The 8,936-nt window shown below is 46.3% G+C and overlaps 1 pseudogene; it reads left to right on the top strand.

The window, feature by feature from the left end:
* Window positions 1-5,492: 5,492 nt before the first annotated feature.
* On the top strand, window positions 5,493-5,673 carry LOC118590572 (annotated as a pseudogene).
* The last annotated feature ends 3,263 nt before the right edge of the window (window positions 5,674-8,936 follow it).

Below are 8,936 nucleotides of genomic sequence, written 5' to 3'. Positions count from 1 at the left end.
AGTCCCAAGGATCCTTCTGTCTGTACCTCCCCAGCATTGGGATTACTAGCATACACCACCATGCCTGCCTAACTTTTTTTGAGACAAGGTTTCTGTACAGCCTTGACTGTCCTGGAACTCACTGTGAAGACCAGGCTGGCCTGGAACTCACAGAGATGCCTACCATGCTCAGTCTAACCTGTGTAACTGGAGGGTCTGGGGATCAAGTCAAGTCCTCAAGCCTGTAGCACGGCTGCTCTGTCAGCTGAACTATTTCTCCGGCCCTGCAGACCTCTTTGTGTGTGTGTGTGTGTGTGTGTGTGTGTGTGTGTGTGTGTACACATCAGAAAACTTTGAGGAGTCTCTTGTTTTTCCCCATTTTATTGTTTACTCCAGCTATCTGGCCCCATAGCTTCCTGGTGATTCTCCTTTCTGCCTCCCATCTCACCTAGGATTGTTGAGATTACAGATGCTTCCCGCTGTGTCCTGCCTCTATACAATTTTTAAAATGTGTTTACTTTGGGTGTGCATGCCAAATGTGTGGAGGGCAGAGAACAGCTTGTGTGAATCAATTCTTTCTACTGTGTTTGTTCTGGGGATTGAATTCAGGTTGACAGTCTTAGAGCCCAGGACCTTTACCTACTGGGCCATCTTGCCAACCTCACATCCAGCTTTTTATGTGGGTTTCAGAGATCTTAAATCAGGTTATCAGGCTTACACAACAAGTACTTTCCACCTACCGAGCCATCCCCACAGCCTCATGGACCTCTTACAAGGGTCACGTGAACGTGAGTGCTCTGCCCCTGTCACACAATCATATCATAAAAGCTACAGCCTCCATACCATCACTGCACAGCTACGATGTGCATTTTCAGGGGACAGCACTGAGGCCATAAAGGGTCTAATACAGTGGAGCATGAGTGGCCAGACGCTTTATTCAAGCTTGGGCTAGCTGCCGAATAAGTCCTAAACCCTCCTTGCTGGGCGACTTGGAACTTCTGGCTCACTGCTGAGGCACTGCCTGGCCTCCAGTTTCTTGACCTGAACTTGGGAACATGAGCACAGTGTCCTGAGAGAGAAGGAGCTTTTTTAAATAACTCAGTTAGGAGGAGGCATAAACACTGGGGCAAGTTACATGAAAACAGTAATTAGTTGTGTAAAGCAGGATGAATAAGCAGTTTGGACTGGCGACATCACTCAAGCCTGTCAGTTCTTACTCCAATGTCTGAGGTCAAGAACAATGTGTGCTCAGAGAAGAGATGGACTGTCTGATAAGGTTCACCAGAAAGCATGACAAAATAGGTTTAGGGCTGGAGAGATGGCTCAGTGGCTAAGAGCACTGACTGCTCTTCCAGAGGTCCTGAGTTCAATTCCCAGCAACCACATGGTGGCTCACAACCATCTGTAATCTGATGCCCTCTTCTGGCATGTAGACATACATGCAGACAGGACACTGTACACATAGTAAATAAGTAAATCAAAACAAACAAACAAACAAAAGACAGAATAGGTTTATTTGTTGGAGGAGAATTTTAGAGGGCCCGAGGCGACGACTCAGCCATTCAGAGTGCTTGCTGCTTTTCTGGAGGTCTGTAGTCTGGTTCTTAGCATCTATATTGGGCGGCTCACAACCACCTGTAACTTCAGCTTCAGGGGATTTGATACCCTTTCTCACCTCCTCAGACAGCTGCACACATGTACCATACACATAAAAAAAACTTAAGGGGTTGGGGATTTAGCTCAGTGGTAGAGCACTTGCCTAGCAAGTGTAAGGTCCTGGGTTCCGTCCTCAGCTCCAGAAAATAAATAAATAAACTTAGAAGTTATTATGGGCTGGAGAGATGACTTAGCAGTTAAGAGCACTGGCTGCTCTTCTAGAGGACCCAAGTTCAATTCCCAGCACCCACATGGCAGCTCATGTAGTTTACCTGTAATCATAGTCCGAGGGGTTCTAACTCCCTTTTCTGTCTGGCCTTTTTGGTCACCAGACAGCATGTTATACAAGACACACATTCAGACAAAACACCCACACAAATAACATTTTGACAATTTAAAAGGGGCGCTGAAGAGATGGCTCAGTGGTTAAGAGCACTGGCTGCTCATCCAAAGGGTTCAATTCTCAGTACCCACACTGTAACTCCAGTTTCAGGGGATCTGACACCCTCATACAGATATACATGCAGGTAAAACATTAATGCACATAAAATTTTAAAAAAGCATTTAAAAATGGAAAGGTATTATATATGTCTACACATAGAGATCATACTTTCTGGAGTGGAGTATAGCTGTGGTGCTTTGGTCCACCCTTACAGCAGGATTTGTCTTCTTGGAGCATAGGTCAGTGTGAAAAATGAAAGACAGTCAGTCCCCAGAACAGGAGAAATGAAAGACAGTCAGTCCCCAGAACAGGAAGCAGACAGTCGTGTCAAAAATGTCCCTTAGCCCTACTTCACCCTTGGTCCTGGGTGGAACCCCATAAGTCAGCCATGGGTTTCTTGTTCTTTGTTTTTGTTATTTTTTTTTTTCCCTGAATGAGAACTTAAGTAAACTCTGGGGCCCTGTCTGGCACTTATGGGAAAACAGATGGTTCAATATACTCTGATGAAAAGCCCTTGGAGAAAGTGCCTGTTTTCCTGACTCTGAGTCAACTATGACTAAAGTGTCCTCAGCAGAGGGCAACCTCAGCAGTAAGAGTGATGGAGGAGTTTCCTTTCTTCCTCCAGGAAAATGTTGCACCTTCCCTGACTGTCCTGAGGCTGTGCTCTGAGCCAAAGAGGCTCCCTTGGGGAGACCCTCCTCTTGTCTCCTGAAGCCTCTCCTCAGGTCCTGTATGCCTCTGAGGCCCATTGGTAAAAGTCCCTGTTTTTGTTCCAATGTCAGCCTCAGGCTGGGGGTGTACCTCAGTGGTAGGGCATCCAAAGTATGGGTGGGATCCTGGGTCTCAAACTGAAAAAGAAACACATGGAGACCCCATCAGCCTCAAATCTAAGTGGGGTAGATGGAGGGAGGGTACTGGGTGGATGTTGGCCAAAGCATAGTCAAAGGATAGAAATATCCAAAGCTGGCACATGCCTGTAACTTCTACATTCACCAGGATAAAGCAGGATTGCCCTGGGCTATGTAAATGAGAAAAGGCAGGGTGGTCTGAGAAGAGGGCTCAGTCAGTACAGTATTTGCCACACACCTACATTAAAATCAGGAGGCAGAGACAGGAGGATCCCTAGAGTTCTCTGGCTTACCTAAATCAGCATGCTCCAGATTCAGTGAGACACCCTGTCTCAAAAAAGAAATTGATAGGGGCTGCAGAGACGACTCAGAGGTTAAGAACACTGGCTGCTCTTCCAGAGGTTCTGAGTTCAATCTCCAGCAACCACATGGTGGCTTCCAACCATTTGTAATAGCATCTGATACCATCTTCTGGAATGGAGGGATACACGCAGAGCACTCATACATAAAAATATAAATGAGTTAAATTAAAAAAATAAGTTGGTGGTGAGCAATAGAGGAAGATGCCTGGCATTAACCAATGTACATAAACAGGCACTAGAACACACACATGAATGGATATACCCACCCCCCCCCCCCCCCCCCTTTTTTTTTTTTTAGACAGGGTCTCTCTATGTAGTCTAGCTATCCCGGAATTTATTTAGACCAAGCTAGCCTCAAATTCACAGTGTCTGCCTCCCAAGTACTGGGATTAAAGATGTGAGCCACCATGTTCAGCAATATTTGTTTGTTTGTTTGTTTGTTTGTTTGTTTAGAGAGGCAGAATAATTTAAGAGCTCTACAGTTGCTGGGCGGTGGTGGCTCACACCTTTAGTCCCAGCACTTGAGAGGCAGAGGCAGGTGGATTTCTGTGAGTTCAAGGCCAACTACAGAGCTAGTTTCAGAACAGCCTACACAAAGAAACCCTGTCTTGAAAAAACAAAACAAAACAACAACAACAAAACAAACAAAAAGATCTGGATTAAAAGTGGGTCTTCCTGGGGTTGGGGATTTAGCTCAGTGGTAGAGCGCTTGTCTAGCAAGTGCAAGGCCCTGGGTTCGATCCTCAGCTCCACATACAAAAAAAAAAAAAAAAGTGGCTCTTCCACTTCAAATTTTGAAGCTGGAGAGATAGCTCAGTGGTTTGGTTAAAAACACTCACTGCTCTTCCAGAAGACCTGGGTTCAATTCCCAGCACCCACATGGCAGCTGAGAACTTTCTGTAACTCTAGTTCCAGGGGATTCAACATCCTCACACAGACATACATGCAGGTCAAACACCAATGCACATAAAAATAAATGAATCTGAAAAAAACTTTAAAAAGGGGGGGGGGCTCTATAGTCACCAGTCAGTGGTGGCATGCGCCTTTAATCTCAACACTTGGGAGCATTGTGAGTTTGGGGCCAGCCTGGTCTACAGAATGAGTTCTAGGGTAGTCATTGCAGTTACACAGAGAAAAACCCTGTCTGGAAAAAAAAAAAAGTTCCATAGTCCATCATGGTGACTATACTTAAAGTAATTACCATTTTTTTTCCTCATTTTTCTGAGGGTGGGGTGGGGAGGTGGATTGGGGATCAGTCCCAGATCTTCACACTTGCTAGGCACCGAGCCACACTCTCAACCCTGGATTCTTAAGATTTGTAAAGAGAATAGATTGTAAATGTTGGCTCACTGAACCATTCATTCTACAGTGTTCACACACTTCAGAATATCAAGTATGTGGTAAATACATGGAACTTTTTTGCTAATTAAAATAAATAAAGCCAGCCGGTGGTGGTGATGGTGGTGGTGGTGCACACCTTTAATTCCAGCACTTGAGAGGCAGAGGTGAGTGATCTCTGTGAGTTCCAGGTCAGCCTGGTCTACAGAGCAAGTTCTAGGACAGCCAGGGCTACACAGAGGAACCCCATCTCCAAAGACCAAATAAATATAAATATAAATAAATAAGTAAAGCCAAGGAGTTTCAGAAAGAAGTAACACTTCTGTGGACAGAAAGACTTCTTGTCCTTTCACAGAAAGGCAGATTACATTTTTGCATTGCTGTTGAATTGTGTCTATAATGACTGAGTCCAAAATTCATTCACTTATTTACTCAAGATGTTTTTTTGAGAGCTGAGCATGTGTTCAATGTGTCCTAAGCTCCTGAGCTCACTTGGGACACAGCTGTAGACCCTGTTCTTAAGGTAACTATAGCTGGGGAGAAGAAAGACCTATAGAAAAAGAAAGAGCCAGGTGGATCTCTGTGAGTCTGAGGCCAGCCTGATCTAGAGAGTGAGTTCCAGGACAACCAGGACTATTACACAGAGAAACCTTGTCAGAGGAAAAAAAAAAAGCACTTGTTGCTCTTGCTGGGCTTACCCAGCACCCACAGGGTAGATCACAAACATCTATAACTTCTGTTCCAGGGGATCCAATATCCTCTTCTTACCTCCATGGATACTAGGTCACACACTTGGTGCCCATACATATCGCCACACAAAATACTCATAAAATAAAATTAATCTAATTTTTTTTTTTAAGGAAAATAATTGATTCTCAGCCTTTTGGCTAAGACCAAGAATAGTATCTGTTCTTATCAGTTTAATATCAGATACGCCCTTTATCTGAATACATGTTTTTGTTTTGTTTTGTTTTTCAATACAGGATTTCTCTGCAGCTTTGGAGCCTGTCCTGGACTAGCTCTGTAGACCAGGCTGGTCTCGAACTCAGAGAGATCCACCTGCCTCTGCCTCGGACGAGTGCTGGGATTACAGGCTTGTGCCACCATCGCCCAGCCTGAATACATTTTTATTGTTTTGTTTTTGTTTTTTGAGACAGGGTTTCTCTGTGTAACAGCTCTGGCTGACCAGGCTGGCCTCAAACTCATAGAGATCCACCTGCCTCTGCCTCTGGAGTGTTGGGATTAAAGGCGTGCACCACCACAGCCCAGCTCTGAGGACAATATATTAAATGGATTTTTGGAAGTAGGAGTTGGCACAGAGCTTGCTCCGTCCACTCTATGTGTATACTGCATACACCTGGTTTTGTAGTACCTCCAGGAACAGTGTACCCCTCGGGGAATTTTGGAAAATTTTTTTAAATAAAAGGAAAAATAAAATGAAAATAATGTGGAAGTAGAAAATATTATGTCAGAGAGGAGGGCAGGGCAGAGCTGTGGGTGCATCACGACCCACCGGGAGGGTTTGGGTCCCTGATTTCCAGCATCCTGACCATTAGTGCTGAAGAGACCAAACTCTGTAAACAGACAGCTGGCTCCCCTTCCAGCAGGATGGCCACCTGGAGTCCCTCCTGTACGTTCCAGAGCTACAAACTGCCTCAAAGTTGTTCAGAGTCTAGAAGAGTCTGTGGGTCATCCATGACTCTTCAAATGTGGCAGATTTGGCAAAGGTGAAGGTAAAGAGGAAGATTAGCATGGAGCTGCTGTCTCTCCCCTCCTCCCTCCTCTCCCCCCTTCTCCACCTTTCCCTCCCTCCCCTCCCATACCCTTCTCTCCCCTCTCCTCTCAATACTTCAGACAAGGTCTCACTCTGGAGCCTAGGCAGCCCTCCGAGTTGACGTCCTCCCCACAGAGGACTTCAGATGAGCACCACCAGGCCTTCCTGGACCTGACCTGTTTCTTCTGACTCCGTGTCGCTGATCTCTTTCCTTATTCGGGAATGGGTAAACGTTTATGATCCAGGGATAGGGCCTAACACCTATAATCCCAGAGTTCAAAAGACTGAGGCAGAAGAATTACCTAAACCCAGGAGCTTGATGCCAGCTCGGTTCGAGTCGTGAGGCCTGTCTCAAGGCAAAACAAATCTTGACTCATGTGAGGGTGTGATATTTGCTTAGTGTTAGTGTGTGATGGGTATGTACAAGATCCTGAGTTCTCTCTCTCTCTCTCTCTCTCTCTCTCTCTCTCTCTCTCTCTCCCCACTGAAACAATCAGTCAATCAAACAAAAATACATTTTTTTCATCTTTATAAGAACCCTGTAAGATAGGTCCCATCACCATTCCCATTTCACAGGTGAGGATACTAAGAGAGAGGTGCGCTTGCCTGAGCATATGTCTGCCCTCCCCCGTCCATCCCCTCCCCCTCCCCGTTCTTTCTTTCTGAAACAGGATATCCTATATCTAGCCCAGACTGGTCTGGAACTTGCAGGGATCCTCCTGCCTCAGCCTCCCCAGTGCTGAGATTGCAGGTGTGGCACCCCATGCCTGGCTTTGAGGCACAGCTTTGAGCAGCAGCCTGGTTCCTAAGCCTATCCCTGAGCTACCAGGCCCTCTGACTGCTCAATGGCATGTCTGACAAGGTACTTAAAAGAAACACATAAACTACGGTGGCTCACATCGTTCCTGACCTGTAAAGTAGCATCGATTTCTCAGGGTCAAATGAGTACTTTTGGGAAATTGAGGTTGTTGAGTGATAACAATAACCAAGTCTTCAAGCTTTCAATTGCAGGGCCCTGCCCCCCTACCCCCCACCCCACCCTCCAGTTTTGGGTAGCTGTTGCCTTGCTTGCTGACCTTGATCAGATGTCCTCCCTATGCTGATTCCCTGCTGGTTTCCTTCCTGACCGGAGGTTCCTCGTTTGTGTGTCCTGCATTTGGTGTAAACAGCTTAGATGCAAGAATGTAGAACATCGGCAGCGAACCTCTGCCCTCCAGGGTTCTCCCATTGTGCTGTAAGCCTGTATTTAAGGCCTCCTCCCCCTTCAATAAACGGCATTTGGTATTCTGCTGAGGCGAATGACCCACTGTCTTTTGTCTGTTTTTTGATCCACAGCCCCTCCCTCGGACTTGATGAACGGGTGGTAGTAGTACTGCTACATTCAATGTGAAAACCCTCCCTTGAAATGTTGCCCTGAATCTCTAGTTCAGGGCAGGCACACACATAACATGACTGAGAAGCTAGGGTTTATTCTTTTCCATGTATGCATTACATCAGGGGTCTTCCTCCTCTCTCCACTACACTTGAGACAGTCTCTCTCTCCCTCTCCTCCCTCTCCTTCTCCCTTTCCCTCCACCTCTCTCTTTGAACTGGAAACTCACTATTTCATTCAAGCCAGCTGCCCAGTGAACTCTAGATTCCACCTGTCTCCAGCTCCCAGTGCTGGGGTCACAGGCATGCATAGCCACACTCAGCTTCCCCCCTTCCCCCGGGGTGTTAGGGATTCGAACTCAGGTCCTCATGTTTGTGCAGCAAATGCTCTCACCCTCTGGGGTATCTTCCTAGACCCCAGTGATTAATCTTTGTGGGGTTCTAAAGGTAAGTCCCTAGTTCCCTACACTTCATCCTCAGCTCCTAATTTGTGTCTGTAACCCTGGTTAACAGACAGGACTAAATGTGCATAACTTGCCATTTTTGATGCCTTTGGTGTGGAGGTCTGGAAGGTTTCTACTAAGCTCAGAAAGTCTGAAAAACCATCACTGGGGCAACGTTCAGGCCCTTGGTTCCCTTGCTTCATGGTTCCCCCATGTTGTGATCTAAGTGAGTGGTCTTTACAGCTCCATATCCAGATCCTTCAGCAATGTCAGTCCCAACAGCCCATCCCTTGTGATAGAACAGCAGAGGGTGCTGTGAGCCTGTGCATGCCAAAGAGACCTCTGGCTGAAGCACAGAAGGGCTGGGACATAGCTCGGTTGGTAGAAGGCTTGGCTGATGAAGCCAGTCTGGACCCTGTCTCCAAGTTAATTAATTAATCAACTAATGAAATAAAAGAAGTAGCAAGGGTTAAAGAGCCCTGTCCAGTGAGGGAGGCATGGTTTCCTGGTTCCTAGAATGTGGGACGCAGGGTTCCACAACACAAGGAGAGAAACAAAGAATGAATTATAGGCTTCTGGGAATTATTTTCCTCCACTCCTCCCTCCCCTCCTTCCCTCCTCTTTCTGTGAGTGTGTATGTGTACATATGTGTACATATGCCTGTGTGTGCTGGTACACGTGTGTGCACTGGTCCTCATGCTTGCGTGGCAAAGGCTTTATGGA

Source organism: Onychomys torridus, chromosome 8 (genome assembly GCF_903995425.1).
Source record: "Onychomys torridus chromosome 8, mOncTor1.1, whole genome shotgun sequence".
Taxonomy (NCBI): Eukaryota; Metazoa; Chordata; class Mammalia; order Rodentia; family Cricetidae; genus Onychomys; species Onychomys torridus.
This window is presented reverse-complemented; position numbering and strand designations above follow the sequence as displayed.